This window comes from Pezoporus occidentalis, unplaced genomic scaffold (genome assembly GCF_034315485.1).
Source record: "Pezoporus occidentalis ecotype Australia unplaced genomic scaffold, CSIRO_AGI_Poc_V1 ctg31, whole genome shotgun sequence".
Taxonomy (NCBI): Eukaryota; Metazoa; Chordata; class Aves; order Psittaciformes; family Psittacidae; genus Pezoporus; species Pezoporus occidentalis.
The window spans coordinates 305,436-323,975 of record NW_026915052.1 but is presented as its reverse complement, the minus strand read 5'-3'; the positions used below and the strand labels follow the sequence as shown (position 1 = coordinate 323,975).

At 38.6% G+C, this 18,540-nt stretch overlaps 1 protein-coding gene across 1 annotated transcript in view; it reads right to left on the bottom strand.

Moving 5' to 3' along the window:
• Positions 1-18,540, bottom strand: part of VRK1 (VRK serine/threonine kinase 1) — a 342,112-nt gene that overhangs the window by 205,012 nt on the left and 118,560 nt on the right. The gene's annotated exons all lie outside the window — the stretch shown is intronic.

Below are 18,540 nucleotides of genomic sequence, written 5' to 3'. Positions count from 1 at the left end.
CATTTCAATTCCTTTTCATCAAGCACATATTTACTCACTACTGTTAGTGGCACAAGAGCTATCGCAGAAGGGAGGATAAATAAAACTACAGCATATATGAACAGGCCCAAATTATGCTGAGAGGCAGTTGCAAAATACTTCACTGGCTTTTATTGTCTCAATATCAAGCATGGGCTGGAAATTAAGAGCTGTATTTGCATAGGGTACCCAGCTGAGTACTATTTGTCCTGTGTGACGGCATGGGAGAGTTGGATGGATGAAACCAAAGATATAGCTATAGTATTGAGAATATTTATAGGTTACACAAAACTTGGATATATGAAGTGCACATCTTTTCAAGTAGCTTTTTAAAAACACTTTGCAAGCTAATTATTACACCTAAAAAAAGTTGCAGATGTGTCCAGAAAAATGCATCTGAGGATCTGGGATTCTTTTCACAGACCCAAAAATAAAAAGGCATATAAAAAAAAATAAAAATAATAAAACAATTACTTAGCATGGATTGACCTTTCAGTTCTAATTGTTATTATTACCAATGACCATTATTAATCTACATGCTTTCTAATTTGTACCCAAAATGGTTGCCTTTCAACCACTTCTCATCCAAGACTGAGCAGAAGCAATGCTGTAGTAAGATCTCATATCACTTACTGTCTCATGTTACAACTTCCTTACACTCAGCAGCTATACAGCAGTAGTCAATAGTACACAAGGCATTATGAATAATGAATAACTTACAACATTATAATTGCCAAAGTAAATGAATAAAGCAGAATCTCTGCTCCAGTGTCCTTGCTTTTTAAAAACCGTGCTCTCTTACTAGAGGGAAAAACGAAGACAAATGTTTGTGAAAGATGCAACAGCGAGAGTTTTGGAAAGTAAACAGGACAACAAAAGACATAAAGGCATATACAGGTTTAATTACGTAAGTGAGAAGAGCAACAAAATGGAAAGTCCAAATGTGAACCTGATGGGAAATGTCGTGGTTTAAACCCAGTCAGGTAATTCGTTCGCTCACTTCCCCCCCTTTTCTTGCCCTCCCCCTGCTCTCGGAGGGACGGAGAGGAGAATCGAAAAGAATGCAACTCCCACGGGTTGAGATAAGAACAGTTTAGTAACTAAGGTATAACACAAATCACTACTGCTACCACCAATGATAATAATGATAAAGGAAATAACAAGGGAAGAGAATACATCATCTCACCACCAGCCGACCATATAACTCGCCCCCCCCCAGCCCGACCAAGCTTTAATACCTCCTCCAACCCTGCAGTCTCTCAGCCCTTCCGGCTAACTCCCAGTTACATCCTGGCCATGACGTGCTGTGGTATGGAATACCTCTTTGGTCAGTTTGGGTCAGGTGTCCTGTCTCTGCTTCCTCCTGGCTTCCCCTTCCTCCCTGGCAGAGCATGAGGCTCACAAAGTCCTTGGCCAAACCAAAACATCACCTATCAGCTCTGTTCCCAAGCTGAAAGTCAAAACACTGCACTGCACCAGCTACCAAGAAGGGGAAAAATGACTGCTACTGCTGAACCCAGGACAGGAAAGAAAAAGAAAAATTCAGCTACTTTGACACAAGCTGAAGAGTGTAAGATGCAAGGGTTTGCAAAGCAATTGACAATGCCCAAAGAGGAGAAACTGTGACCAGAAGCACTTCCCTGCATCTGCGTTTGGGCAAGTGGATATCCTCTGATAGAACTGCTGTTCTGAGAAGTTCCCCTTAAAAGACTGGAGACCACCACAAGCCCGTCTTCAAATACTTTTCAGGTTACTGTTAAGGCAGAACAATGGTTCAGACAACTTAATAAAATTATTTTAGGTATAAACAGTAAAATCTCCCACTTTGCTTAAAGGTAAAATTCAGAAATAGTGAAACTTGGCCTTTGGCTGGAATCACCTCTCTCCATTTACACTCTCCACAGGCAGAAGGCCACTTTTACTTACAGTATCTAAAGGCAGGAGCTAGAGATAGAGGCCTTAAATCCATATGTATCAAAATCCAATGAATGAAGCATATCCTGCTGCAGTGAACCACTTTTGACAAGCAGAGGTGGCCACTCTCCCTAATTAATTTGCCCATGCTGTTCTTACTGACTTCAGTCAGTATTTGGACAGGAAAAGAAGGGTGCAGACTGTAGAGGAGAGCTAGGCCTGCTGATAACTATTGCAGCATGGAGAAAAAGGAGGAAATAAGAAAGGCAGGAGCAACCATAGTGCTGTGTAGGACCTCAAAGGTTACTGCCACTCACAGCATTCCCTTCCCAGGACCTGCTGCTCTCAGTGGGAGCTTTGGAAAAAGCTGCTCAACGGTGCCTTGACTCAGACATGCTGCACCACTCATTCAGGAGTGAAGCAGCCTCTTTGTAATAACTCTTGGGTCCATGTCTGCTAGGCAGAAGCATGGATCAGAGTGGAAAACCACAGCCTTAAGAAGAAATCTTTAACCTCCTTAAGGCCTTTAGATCCCAGTTGATTTACTGGATCTCAGAGTATGAGGGTTTTTTGCTTCCACAAAGGACCAAATGCAACTGGGACCAGAGAACATGCCAATATGTCTGTGGAAGAGCAGAAAGGATTGATTCTGCTTTAAATATGGTCCATCTCTCTCCCTACCGCTCAAGTTTTTAATGCAGTTGCTGCTCTGAGTGTCTGCTCAACACATTAAGAATTACAACAGAAATCCAGAACATTGCCCATGAGCAAGGCTACTTAACCCTCATAAAAACAATGTTCTGTACACTGCACAGTCTGCATAATAGATACATTTTATGAATATAAATAAAACACACCACTTCCAATTAATGTGATTTAGGGTTGGGTTTTTTTTAACTTAACTCCCATGCTTTCCTTTTGAAACTTCTGCATATATTTTCTGGTTTTGAGGGGGGTTATAAATCCTGTTTTAATGTTTTGCTGTTTATGCAAATTTCCAAATATAAAGGCATATGGTGGCAAAGTGGCACTAACTATCTGCTTTTCAGCACACATTTCTCTGCTATTACAAGAAAAGATGTCCTGATGGAAAAAGAAAAAAAAAAAAGAAAAGGGAAAAAAAAAGCAGTGTACAAACTGACACTTTGCATTAGCATAGCATTGGTTTAGATTTCTTATCTTTATTCTTGAACTCTGATTCACTAATAGCTCTTCTGGCTCCTGCAGGGCAACTGCAGATGCCCCTTCATGTCATAAGGTAGAGAGGGTGCTCAAGTTTGTAATTATAGTTTTAAACTAGCAGAGAAAAGGAGAAAAATAAAGGAGAACTTTCTTGAATCAGAGGTTCCCCCTCACACTGACAGCCTCACTGTGTGGGTTTCATGTATCCAGTTTGCATTTTGCCTGATAACATAGAAGGCACATCATGCTATTCTAAAACAGCAGGATTATTTTCTCCATTCTAATTGATGAACAGCTGTGCTGTAATAGACTACAAAGCACAGCATCACTGATCTCTCCTCAGGCCACCCTAGGAACTGAACACTCTACAGGGAATCAGGAAAGAGTGAAAGCTAAAAAAATTAAAAAAAAAAAAAGGAGAAAAAAAAAAGAGAAAAGAAGGAAGAGAAACCAAACATTTCAAAACATCATCATCTGGATTATTATTATTATTATTTGGTACCCCATTCAGCAATAATTAACTCCAACTTTCCCCATAGTAGCCCTGGTGTATGACATGATGACCCAAAATCAGTCATACTTTATAATAGGTAAAATATCAATGTTCACAACATTCAAGTCAGTTCTGAGATCGTGGCTCCCTGGAACTATTCCTTGTCCTAAGAAGCCCACGTTAGTCATTCATTAATCTGCTGGAATTCATTATCTTTCCCTTCATTCTACTTTCTGAAACTTATTACTACCAGCCTCAGTATGGAATTGCAGCTCATGTAAATTTTTACCTTGCCTATTTTACCATGCTGCCACAATATACAAAAATAAACTGATCTGGAACTTTATCCAACTCAGGCTGGGGTCTGATTTGGATCTCCATTCAAAGGTTAAAAGAAGGGAAGACCCAGGTTCAGGCTCATTGCAACTGCATCTTTCAGTGCTTTCTTGAAAGATTCTGATGCCAAAGGTTGGAAGCCTCCAAGATCACTGGAAGTACTTGTGGTATTTTGGATGAGTGAAGACTTCAGAAATTCAGCAGTGTTCCTCAACTTTCCATTCTCCTGTGCTTCTAGAAATGGCTGCTCCTTTTGCCTTCGAAGTGAAATAGTCTCCATTATATTTTGTAGACAATCTAGAAGCAAGCAGGAGGAATGTCTAAAAGACAGATATTCTTTCCTTCCTTGCCCTCACCAGATTCAGTGAGATAAGGTAAGACTCGTAGCCCCATTTAAGAGTCTCTCTGCCTTTACTGTGTTTTCTGTGGGCATGAAAGTGTAAGTAATAGTTAAATGGTGCTTCTTGTTGTATCAGTGAACCAGCTCCAAAAGCACAGACTCAATTCAATCAAAATTTGTGGCAAGAAAGCAATCTTCCCATTCTGCTCAGCAACGGAAAGGTTTTGTTCTTCTTATTTTATGTTATTGGAAGTGATTTGCTGCATCTTTCCTATAGGTAAGCTGTGTGCTTTACGTGTTCTTTTGTCTGGGTAAGTGTTATCCTGTAAAATGAACACAATAAGACTTCTGTTTACCTTAATGTTATTTAAAAAAAGAAAAATAAAATCTCACAGATATAAAAAATCAATAACTATCCACAACAATATACTGAGGATTCAGTCTGGGTAGAAAAATTCAAATTGTATTGATTTTTTTACAGGGAAAAAAAGCCAGTTGACAATAAGTTTCCACTAAAAAAACGCCGTATGTATACAACTGGAAGAGACTCAAAAGACAGTTATTTAAAAACTAAGTTGCCAATTAAAACAGGTAAGATAGGTTTGAAATCAGACACTCAACACTAGCACGTTGCTTAGTTTCCATGCCTCAGTTTCTCCATTAATACTGGAAGGTGATAATGCTTACTTAGGAGGACAGCAAAACTGTGAAGAATTTTAAAAATCACATCCCAAAGACAAGTTTAATACAGCATGACACCACCCATAAGCTCTCTTGGTCAGAAAGAATGTGCAATAAATATGCTCACCAGGCAAAATGGGATGCCATGCTCACTGGGGGTATAATTTAAGGTGTTGATTTTAACTCACCAAGGCCTTTAAAGACTGACTATTCAAAAAGCCACCCTTCTTCTCACTTTTCTAACTGCTAATTCTGCTAAAGGGCATAAGGTAAAAGCCCCCAGACTTAAAGGTCAGTTGTCTGCAAATGAGAATCGCCAGTGAAAAGACTGCTCTCAGCTCCACTTGTCTCAAGGGCCTCAGGCCTCCAAGTGGGCTAAAAGATGTGATAGTTTTTTTATAAGTTCATGAGTCATGATGAATTGAAGGTTTAGGGTTGTTGGTTGGGTTTTTTGTTTTGTTTTTAATGGCAGCTTGCAAATTTGGTTGAGATGATTAGCAGACTAGGTCAGCTTGTTAATTTATTTGTGTTGTGCTTTGCTTACAGTATCATGTAATAAGCACATTTAAAAAAATAATTTGAGAAGAGTTAATAATAAAACGAGTGTCACATGAAAGCAGAGGAAAGAACAAGACGGTTTGCACATTTAATCTTTCAGTTTTCTCCTCAGCTTCATTTCTATTTATTCAGCCCATTTCTCATTCCAGCTGCACTAGGTGTTCAAAATAAACTCTGGACACACCTTAGTGGGTCAGATCATCTTTCCTTTTCAGCAAACAGACAAAGGAACCTTTGAAGACCTGATGGGCCATACAAAACTTTTGTATTGCCTGATCAAATATGCAGTGCCTGGAGCAGAGAGGTACGGTGGAGGATGGTAATGCGGGAACCTGTTTCCTTGGACTGAGCCCCTCGTGGGAAAACTTCCAAGCCAGTTATGTCAAGTGATGGTAGTGGGCTGGGTTGGACTTGACAGCTAGAGAAAAGAGCATGCATGTCCAGAAAGCATCAGCAAAAAGACCACAATAATACAGTCAAATGACAGCAGCTGGCTGTCAAAAACATAAATGACAACACAGCAAGGTCCGGGTGAAATATAGTAGTGGACTAATCTTGACCTGCTAGCAAGACTGTTATTTAACCTAGCAAGGAGGCATCATTGGGCTGGATCAGAATAGGAGACTGTGGTCCAAACCAAATCTGGTCAGATTTTGCCATTGGCTATTCTATCACCTTCTGTAGAAGAAACATTTCTGAGCACTGGCTAGAAATTGTAACCCAAAGAGAGATTCATACACACTCTTCATTACCACAATCAAATTTGTGAATGAGGAAGCAAAATTGATTTTGTTCTGTTTTATAGTTTTCCAGTAAGGGCTTCAGGGGACTCCAGCCTGATGGCCCACAGCTGGTAAACACAGACCATGATATCTGCCAGGCCACACATAGATTTGGTGGTTTCCCTTAACTTCATTTTAAAATTTAATTAGATATGGTTTACTCCTAAATACAAAGAAACCGTTTGTCAAGTTCCCAAAACCTGCCACACACCTTGGCTGAAAAGGGAAGGATGACAGTGTTGAAGACAAACACTTGCTTTTAAATTTCTAGTCAGAAGCCAAAACAAAGCTTTGAATACAAACAATTCACCTGATTTATTTTCAGGGGGTCTGCTGAGGTAGGAGTCATGTCCACAGGTCTACTAAGAATACTTTTTTTTTGTTTCAGGTTCGTGCTACTGTGTTGCACTGGGCCCAGAATGAAAAAAGTGGGTTTCTCTAGAAGAACTTGTCTGTAACACCACATTTCTACTAAAATTCTGACTAAAGCACATTTCCTTAGAAAAGCCCTGCACACAAAAGAAAAAGAAAAAGAGAGAGAATTCTCAGAGAAGTGAGCCGACTGATGTCCTTGTAGCTATGTCCAATATTTTGACAGTGGTATAGTAATTAACCTTGCAAGACTACTGCACTCTACTCAGTATCACTGCATTTCTGCTGTGACCACTGTGAAGTGCTTTTTTGTGAAAGGAAAGAATGAATCTAAGTGGGAAAATTACTGGAATAAGAGAGGAGCTCTAATGGCAACCTTGGCATCCTGCAATTTCACACATTAGAATATATTTAAAAAAAAAGTCCTACTACAGTGCTTGTTGTGTAAGGCTAAGCTTTCTACTCTTCAAACTATTAATAAGGGCTTCCCATTGAGAAGACAAATACATGCTTGATGCATTTTTAATTCTGTGCCAATACATTTGACTAAAGCTGTTTGTTGTTTCAATGACAGGATTTAACTTGTCCTTCTGTATTCAACATTTCTGATTATGAATGACACTCTTTCACGGACACCCCCTTGTCGTGGGGAAAGAGCCTGCATGCCCTTGTGAGGTTGAGTGCTATGCTGGTGGTGACATATGCCTCCGGTAGGGTCTCATATGCCAGACACGTCTTAACTAAAGGGTCAGACAAAGTGCGTCCATGGGCAGGATGAGCTCACTAGCCTTCAGGCAACCATCCTAGGAGAAGGACAACTCTAACTTCAAACCCGGGCAGATGGAGCTCATTTAGCTCTGTAAGGACATCCATCTAAGAGAAGGATACTCTAACCAAACCTACGACCTGAGGACTTCACTGTTACCACCCAAGCTCACTAGGCCCTGGCAGAGAAACCTCAGTTGTAAAGGCAGTTGCACGCACACTGTGCCTCACCTAAAAAATACACTGTGCAGGCCCGAAGGGTTTACTCACACTTGCAAAGTCCTGTGCTTGTAGTAAGCGTGGGTAAAGCCCTTCCCAAATCTTTGTTCGCGATGTCAAGCCATCATCATTAAGGACGTCTAGAAAACACAGAAAAGGGCTGTAAAAGTTATAGTCTGGTCAATGTTTTAAAAAGTAAAAATATTAACAATTAAAGGGCCAAGTCCTCATTACACATTAAATTAAAACATTTGATAAAATAACTTCTAATCATTTAGTGGGTGCAATAGAATCACTACCATAGCAAGGAAAAAAAATCATCTTGTCCACTGCTAGAGATCCCTGATGCCAAGTGAAAGCAAAAAGTTGCAGTCTCCTCAAATCATGCATAAATGCTACAGTCTGTATATGTACCAGTCCGGTAGCCTTTTCAAGAAAGTATATTTCAAGATCCCTCTTGGTCAGAACGCATTATTGTCTCTACTGCAAATACATCCCATGTTTAAATGAAATCAGAAATGAGTCAGAGGCTATTGCTGAAATGTAAACTATTTTTTTTATTTCTGAAGATCTTCAAAGTTACAAGCAGTTTCTTTCCTAAATTTCCCAGGAACATTTCTCTCAAGAAAAATAAAATGGCATTGGTGTCAGTAGTGAGAGGACCAATATAGGGATCACACTGAGTTAATTTTTACTGCAAAAAATGAAAAAGAACTCCTCTTTCCCACAGACTGATTATTATTTTGTTATTTAAGTGATAATGTAAACCTAAGGTTAAAATGCAATTACATATACTGATGATCTCCTAGTGACCTCCATTGTGCTGTTCCATTACAGCATATATTAATAATACACTAACAAAACGCACACACTTATGGTACTGTCAGGCACCACTGCAAATCAAACAGCACAGGAGGCACATTACTTTTGTTTTAACCGTTAAAGGCTCTAAGAAACACAATATGACAGCCAGAAGAAAGCAGGCTTGGATTTTCTAAAGGTACCCAGGAGTGGCACTGATTTGTGTTTCCTTTGGTATCCTTTTTAAAAGGCCTTTAGCTGTGCCAATATAATACATTCAAATCCTGACCTTTCTCAACACAATGAAGATACTCCGCATATCTTACGATATAACACAGGGAATCAATACTGTATTTTACTAAATGAGAGTTAATTTTACCTACTGAAGGAAATTGCTGCTCTTAATATTAGAATTCTCTTTTTTCCCCTCTCCAGTCAGTGAGTTTCAGGTTTGCCAAACCCTATCGCTGTTTAAAAAGGGTTTGAGAGATTTTAATAGCTAATAATCGGAGGAAACATAAAAGGACAAATCCAATTTAAGTGAAAGGGTTCCTGTGTAAGCATTACTTGTCAGTCTTTGGTTGTGCTATATAGGGACCAGCTACAGAGCAGTGGCAGAAAGAAATATAAAGTCCAGATTTAATTCTGATACAGAGAAATACAATTTCAAAACCAGACGTCTTATCATAGGCATGTCCCATTGGAGAACTCATTTCCCTAGCAAAAGGCTGTCACTGCCATTATGTTGTACAAGGAACCAATTTACTACTACAGCTAAACAGGGTTACTGGTGCTGTTGGAACTTAAGCATTTGAAGTTATCGCTAGGAAAAAAAAAAAAAGCATTTCAAATGTCAGTGAAATGGGAAGGTATAATTGAAAAGTATCAATCAGAGAAGCAAAAAGGTTTAGAGGGCTAAGACTGCAGTTTTAGTACTGCCTTCCCCCCCCCAATTTCTTTAAGCTTCTTTCTTTATTTCTTTTCCCTTTCACATGCAACTTCTGTTCTGTAAAATAAAAGATTTTGGCTTGATACATGTCCTGTGTCAGACATTAAATAAATTTTGATGGTTTTCTTCTGCAGTCTAGCGGCTGTGATTTCACTACACAAAACTCTCATTTCATTCTGCATCCAAGCTGCTTATCTGAGAGATACCAAAATGAATTAAATAAAGTGGATTTGAATTTTGTTTGGGTTGGTTGTTTTTCCCCTCCTTCTGAAACAAGTCCCATCTACCCATTCACTTGAACCTCTGTTCTTTAATGGAACCTTTTCCCCAGTCCCAGCCTGATGCTACAGAGAATTAGAGAACAAACCTTTGAGCATTCAGAAAATTCATAATCAGGAATGGACCTACTCCATGGAAATAGAAATTTTCATCTTAAGGGTATTTAGGATCTCGTTGGAGAGAAACTGAGTTTCAGCTGAGTCTAGAAGAAAGGCACTCTGAAGAGAAAGTTGCATATATTCTTCAGAGTTTATTTAAACTTCTCTTATTTCAAAATTAATTTTACTTCACATAGAAGATCCTTTATCCACATTAGAGTGCAGATATATTCCTCCTCCACCACCTTTTTGATGAATTTCAAATTTAAATAACTTAATGGCTAACAGCCCTCAATTGTTCTTTATATTAATAGAAATACATGGTCTCTTTTGAAGTTCAGATAGTAATTCAGTTCTTAAAATTCTTCTGCTGTTTATAAATGATTTGAGCGGGGATGTCATACCTTTTGATGCATCATTACAAATCATGTTCAGCTACATTCTCCTATTCAACTGAAACTTTTATATGCTTAGGAATCAAATTAAATGTTCTGATAACTTAAACCACTGAATTGTCAATTTCAGTTATTTTGGACCACAGGTTCAAGGTATTAACTATATCATATGTCCACCCCAGGAAATTAGTGAGAATGATTATGAGAAAACAGCTTTTTTACTTAAAAACATTCAGGGATATTTTTGTGTGTGTGTGTGTGTGTGTGTGTGTGTGCTAATAAATATGAAGCTTTAAAGATAATCCCTAGTTATTCAACACTCTCCTAACTTCCGTTCATTAAAACAGCTGCAAGAAATCAGTAGTGTGGGAAATTTTAGTAGGGGAAAAAAAAAACCCACAACTGAAATCCAAAGATAATTTCAAATAATCAAAAAATATTAGATAAAGGGAAAGTACTTTAGCAATAAGATGCAGTTCTGCAAATCACTTGATAGACTACTTCTGACACAAAAGCTCCCTTCTACTACAGAGGCAGGTAATGTAATAGCATACCCTAGAGTGCCTTGATTCTCCCACTGCAGTAATAAGGTAAGTCAAAGTGAAATGAGTCACTGCTGTTTGAACTGAAGGGGAAGGGGGCTTGCTTATTTCATCAAGTAATATTGGTGGAAACTACAATTTCTACTAGGGCCAAGTGTGAAAATTTCTTAACTGCTTATGTTTCATTAGAATGAAGAACTACAAGTTGTTCAGATGCCCCGGCCACAACCATTTCAGTCACACAGACAGCGAGGGGCAGCTACCCATGTCACTACATCTTACAAACAGGGCTTAGTGATGAGTCAAAACCTGATTCTGTTTTTCAGAACAGTTTACAAAGAATAAAATATGATCACCAGGAGGATATTAATAGACAAAAATAGAGGGAGATGAACCAGGCTGTTCACTAATGATTTGCAAACAAAAAAGGAGCTAATTTACAAACAGTCATTTTAAACAGTCCATCCAACTTTAAGTTCAGAATAGTGGTATTCTTTAATACAGTCTGCAGCTACTCGGTAAGGCAAAGCCAGTGTTTCTCTGGTGATACCATTTTTGGGAGGGAGATGGAGGGACAGATGGGATAGCAATAATAGTTAAAGAATATTTTTTTCTTTTTAAAGAAGAGAAAGGGTCTCCAGTAAAGGTATATCTCTTCATCTTATCAGATCTCTAGCCATTTCTTGTCAACAGAAGAATACTGGAGAGTCTACTCCAAAAGACAAAGAAGAAATATGCTTGCTTTAAAAACAATAGCTCATTAAAAAAATGAAAAAAAAAAGCCCATTTTTTAGGGGGTTGGTTTTGTTGGGTTTTTTAGGGTGGTTGTTTTTTTTTTTCCCTAGGATAAAAGAAACCAACTAGTTCTTAAATCAAAACTGGAAGAGGGGGAAATTAAGAAAAAAAGCCAGCAGAAAAACCAACAGGGTTAATATTGATGCAGCTATGGCAAAAGCAAACAGACAGGCAGGGACAAGATTGCATCCAACCTCCAAAACACATGTAAAGTTGGAGCTAAAATGTCATATGCATATGCAATTTATATGCAAAAATCTTTTACATAAAGCTACTAACTGCCAAGTCTTCTTTCACAACTTTTTCACGGCTTACAATAACTCTGAGATTTTATATTCTCCCTCCATCACCTTACTGAAGGCACGACTGCCTGTGAAGAACACAGAAACTTTCTTAAGGCCATGGTATTAAATTCTTCCTTACATTGCTGGGCTGGTGGCTCAGCAGGAAGACCTATTTTTTGCTTGTGTTCAAGCAACTTCCCTGGCACTTATTGCCTGTAACAGACTGTAGGGAAGTTGCCAAAATTTAGAAGCTCTGATGATGTGAGCCAACCTTAGACTAATAATTTTTTTATCTCAATATAAGTGGAAGAATTACATAAAAATAGACAATTTTTAACAGTATGGTATTCTGTTATGCGAGAAGGCTAAATAACACTGGTGCCATATGAACATCTTTCTCCTATCTACAGCACCTAACTTTAGCATAGTCCATATGTCTATTTGTCTGATAGCTGAACTTATTGAAATAACATGAGGTTACAAAAGAGAGTTCTAGAGCTCAGTGCCTCCAAACCTTTTGAGGTGGTAAACATTTTTGTGCATAACCCTCAAAATCAACACCAATTAGTGAGTGCACTGGAATATTATATGGGGAAACCAAAATGCATTTTTAAGATTCCAGAAATTAGGATGAATACTGCAGTCAGATATTTACTACTGTCCTGTGCCTCTGTCTTGATACAGTCAAAGAGCTTCCACCATTATCTCTTAAGAACTTGCAGGAAAACAGCATAGGTGGGAGAAATCTCAGCCTGCACACGAGTGAGTCAGTGGCCAGCACCAGGGATGGCTTTTGGGGAACTGGAAACAATTCTTTATATTCAAAGTTATTTTAAAATCAGTCAGAGCAGTTTCATTTTCTTTTCCAACCTTGCTGATTCCATCATTCCATGGGCAAAGCCACCAGAAGGAGACAAGCAGAAAACGGTTTTATAAACATTTTTATTTCACTTCTTGCCTCTGTGGCTTTTCTACATTGTCAGACTGTTTAGTGAGCACACATGAGCATTTCCAGAGCAGAGGCTCTGACATATCTGCTCCCAGCAAACAGCTTAAATGTTGGCTTTAAATTCCTTAACAGATTCCAGGCCATCATCTTTTTTAATTAAATGCAAAAAAACTATGTTAATGCAACGTTAATGTTGAGATTGTCATTGGACAGATGTCAAGAAATTCAAAGTTATAGTTCCCACAGCAACCATAATTTAGCGACCCCCTCCCCCACTTCCACAACCACCCTCCTGAAACATATTGGGCTCAAATTGTACAACAGGCACCAAAGTGAGAGGAAGCTGTGAGAGGCAGAAATGGTACACAGGACCTCTTGGAGCCACTGCAGATGGGTTGGAGTTTGCCCCAATCCTCTTTCTGGAGAGAAAGTACTGCTAGGGCAGCACTCGGACAGAATGGCCCCTGCCTAAAGAGAATCACAGACCTACGCTGACCATACTTTGTGTTGTGGGGTTAAACTAGGAATTTATTTCACACCCTTCTGTCTGCAGTATATCCACCAGCACAACCTGACCTAGCACAAACTAGCTGTAGTGTAGTTATCAAAATGACCTCTATAGTCCATGTGTCAGCATTTGGCCAAATTCCAAAAAAAAACAGCTCACACCACAACATAGCCAGAAATGGAAACGTATCTCCATAGCCCCTGCCATCAATATAGCACAACAGAAATATCCTTTATTCATCCCAGGATGTAATACACTTCATCAATATGCACCAGAGCGAACACTGAAACACCACATATGAAGGACAAAACCGTAATTTCCTGTGGAATAACATTTTTCACAGTACATCTTTTCAGACCCTGATATCAGACTTCATATGTGAAGGAAACCTACAAATTACTTCTAGAAAGAAGAGCTTGGAAACTTAAACTATAACCCAATACACTGCTAAAAATTATGTGCTTGGTAGCAACACTGGATTTCTGAAATTTGATAATTTTTCTTATATGCCATTCCAACTAACTCCTCAAAAATTAATAAATTAAAAAATGAAAAAATCCATTCAGCCAACGATCTCATCACCTTTCTCTTGCTAGTATCTCCTAGTGATCCACAGGTCCCAGCTGCCCTTCTTTTGAATTGTCTAATTGGAGTCAACCTGCTCAAGTTCAGCAAACAGTTCCCCTGGATATGTACTTTGAAGCTTGCTGCTTAACCTTCAGACCTGTAAAAGCACTTAAATTCATCAAAAGTATATCTATTTTTGCCAACTTTATCAGTTTTCCTGCACCTCTCCCTCCAAAACTGTTTGGAGGTATTTTGGAGGACTATTACAGCTACAACATCACTGGACTACTGTTGCTTTGTGCACTCTTTTTTTGAAGATCTGGAGTCTTTGAATGATTCTGCGTTTAATTCCAAAGCCAGTGTGTTACATCAGTCCACTATTAAAATGGTTGCTACATCCTACATAGCCAAGTGAAGTGACAAATTTCTAGGTAAAACACCATTAGAAAAAAATACTGTTACTATTGATGTTGACTGACCACATAAGCCAGTGTTGAGCTGAGCAGAATTTGAACGCTTTATGTCATTTTGCAAAGCATCAGGATCAATGCTGCTGGTGAATAGGGTGCAGGGACCAATGACACGTCACCCAGGGCTGGCTCTGCTGTGTCCAGCTAAATGTAGACCAACTCTTTTTTTTTTCACCAGGTTTGAGATTGATGTGGAAGAGAAAGTACACTTACAAGAAAGTGTAACAATTCTTTACAACTGCTCTCCATGTGACTTATATGCTCATTTTGCTAGTCTGGGTTTTAGGAAGCTAGCTCAGAGCTTTCACAATAGGTCTTTTCCCTAAGAAGCAGTTGACCCACGTATGGAATGGGAGGAGAAGGTGAAAAACAGAGAGGAGAAGGAAATCATAACCTGTAGGACATCCATCAAGTGATTTAAGGTTATACATATGACTGCAATTTTGTCTTTGAAAGATGAATCAAGTAATGATGCAGACACTCTTTCCTGTCAAGACACTTCTTTTACTCTCAAGCCTGTCGATAGCTTAAAAGTTATGTTGTGTCTTCTCCAGGGTTAGTGCAGCAGTTTCCCATATGATTTCATATTCAGTTCATATTTGTGGAAGCAGGAGGGGCTCTTTACTTTACTTGATAAATGGTAACATCTGGCTTTGTGATGGGCCATCACCAGCATGTTTAAAGAGCTGCTGACGCTTCAGGGAAAATTTGGTAAAACATTTCATTTAGAGGCAACTCTAGTTATTTATTCTATTTTCTGCATTCCTCATTCTCTGCTTTGTACTAGAAACATTTGCATGCAGAGAGACTGAATCTCCTAAAGAGTTCATCTTCACAAAACATTTTTATATCTGATGTCCTAATCACTATGTTTGTGTCACAGCAATCATATCCATAGCAACAACTTCTGATGTCATAGCAAATGAGAGTTTCAGGGAAGGGTAATAAATAAGGCATAATGGTATTAAATGACCAAACTCCATATTAAACTACAGCAGCATAAATTTGTTAGAAGTCTGTAGCAGAAAACAGAATTGTGCTACTGCTTTTCTATAACCACACACGGGACTTAACCTTTCCTTTTGATCACAGAAATACAATGAACTAAACATTCCTGAAAATCGGATCATTTATATACATGCTTTAACCTGTCTGTATAGATGCCCTTAGCAATTGGAAAAAAATGAATAGGCAGTTTCAGAATCACATTTTTGCACATTCTCATGGGAAGCTTCTTTCCTTAAAGTAGCAGCAGGTCAAATATAGCCAGAGGTGTAGACACTGTTCAAACAAGGCTTTTCCAAAAGCCAAAAGAATTTTTTTACTGTTATATAGATTCTTGAAGTTTTGTGCAGTTTTGTGCTTATTATTTGTAAGCAAATAAGTATTTCCCATTTCCTAAGCATGCGTTAAGTGGTTTAACCATAGCTGGGAATCATAAATAATTAGCAGCAGGAATACAAGGATGGAGATCTGGCCCAAGCTTTAGAATGGTGACATATTTATTTACTATGTGTAAATACTAAAACATTCTTATTTCATGCATAAAGGAAAACGTAGCAAAGATCTTAACCTCTATGATGTTAACTCTGTACTTCATCCATCAAAAAGGCATGGAGCACAAATTATTCGTTTATGTCACTGCTAGACAACATCAGCTGCAGAAAGTCCAACTCTGAAGATTGCATTAATATATCCAGAGATATAAGGGCAGGCGAAGACAGGCTAAGAAAATTGGAAATGTTCAATCTGAAGAAGAGAAGGCCTACAAGGATGCTGGAGAGGGACTCTTCTTCAGGGACTGTAGTGATAGGACAAAGGGCAATGGGTTTAAACTTAAACACAAGAAGTTCAGGTTAGATATCAGGAAGAAGGTCTGTGAAGGTGGTGAGGCAATGGAAGAGGTTGCCCAAAGAAGTGGTAAATGCTCCATTCCTGGCAGTGTTTAAGGCCAGGCTGGACAGAGCCTTGGGCAACATGGTCTAGTGCAAGGTGTCCCTGCCTATGCCAGGGGAGTTGGAACTAGATGATCTTTAAGGTCCTTTCCAACCCTGACTATTCTATGATTCTGTGATTCTATGATTCTATGAACTAAGGCTCTTCACAATGAAGAATGAAGCTGTGAACTTTTACATACTTCCCAAGAGCTGCTGTACAGACAGAAAAGTTGTTGACAAGTCCTTCACTTGGAGCATTCATTCCTCACCCTGTCATGGCACAGGTAACAGAGTCCATGGAGATGACATAAGGCGCAGTTCTTGCCTAACCTTTATGTTCCATAGCCTCTCCCAGAGAAAAAAAAAACACAACTTCAGCCATGGGAGACAACTTGTCACCATTTTCTAAAAACAAATACTACTGCAGCAGAGCTTTGACTGAACTTTGACATATACTGCAGCTCTTTTCATCTCTGCTCCCAGCCACACTGTCTGGAAATGCCCACTTAACGCACTTATATATGCTATTATAATGTGCAAAAACTTGGAAATTAAAAGAAGGTAAATAGTGTATCTTTATGCAATGTTACATTTTCTAGCAGTGCAATTGAAACATCAATCATTCTATTCTGGCTGCATTGATCGGTAATTTTCATTTTGTTATTTCAAATAAAGCTTCTCTCCACAACAGAAACGGCAGCACTTTCCAGCATATAACTTCAGTTCATTTTAGCTTCATGACTTAAAGATCTTCTCTTCACATCATTCTTTCACATCTTTTAAGTGGTAATTCCACTTTTCCAATTAGATTACTGGAACACGCCAAGTAAACAGGCACCTTTTCCTAGAGCTATAACATGTAACTAACAAGCAAAGTTAGTGCAAACAATACCTTGGACTCAGTCCAATTGTAGCTTGTACATTTAGAATTTGGATCTTTACATATATATATACACACACAGAGGAAGAGTTTATATGTGTGTATATATATATGAGTGTATATAAAGATACATATACATAAAAATAAAAGTAAACCTTAGACAGTTCTAATAAGATGCTCAACTTAAACAAAATTCAAGAAAAAAGGCTTCTGAAAGAATAAAAATATTAGGGAAATTAAAAAAAAAAAATACTGTAAGTGGCTGAAGCCAGGAGACAGGCACGTTCAAATCCTGATCTACCACATAGCCCCAGGCAAGTCACTTCTCTCTGTACCTCAGTTTGCCCATCAGTAAAATGGGGATCATAACCACTTAATTCAACAGGCTGTTGCAATGACATACAAATTCATTGCTCATTCAAAAGCTGTGAGCTCTTGTAAGGAAGGGCTCCTTTGAGATACAAAGAATTCATAGTGGGAGATTATTAAAGTAGGAGTAAAGCTCATTTTCACTACTTCTGACCAACAGCTTTCTGTGATAGCAGGTTTGTTTTAGACATAAAAGCAGAAAATTCTTACAAAACAGACTAGAAGAATGACTGAAGGAGAGGGAGCAAGAGTGACATTGTCAGGACTGGTATTCTGGCTTTTAAATTCATTCTTATAGTATTTAAATACCATGTACCAAATACTTAGAATCATAGAATCATAGAATAGTTAGGGTTGGAAAGGACCTTAAGTTCATCAAGTTCCAACCCCCTGCCATGGGCAGGGACACCTCACACTAAATCATATCACCAAAGGCCTCGTCAGGCACATCAGAAATATTCAAAACAAAGAAACTTTAGAGAAGCTTTACAAATGATGGCAAAGTCAAATTGAGAAACCAACCAAGACAATATCACCCAAAAGCTCCATGAATCCTGCATAAGAGATCATGTTACTAAAGGAGTTATAATATATATGCAACATTTTGCATATTATTTATGTTAGCAGCACTTTGGCATGCAACCATGATTCAGGCCATGCAAGGCTGGGTGCTGTCCTTAGCATGCAGAGTGAAGAAAACATTGCTGAAAAGCCATATTTGATGTGGACAAAGGGAAGGAAAAGGAGAGGCAAGGCGTGACTAGTGAGTCATCACCCCATAGCAGAAGCTAGGCAGTTTTGTCATCCAAGCCATTTGCATAGTAGGCCATACATGCACATTCATATGCTCTTCAAGAATGGGCTCTGACAATGGCTGTGCACTCTTTTATGTTAATTTTCAACAGTTATTCACAAAATAAAAGTTCAGTTGAAAAAAAAAAAAAAAAAAAAGGTTGCAAGCTATACATTTATGGAAAAACCAACAGTCCAAACACAAATCATCAGCTTACATGTTTCTTAAGACCTGAATTAATACGTGTACCATTGTGTCTTCACA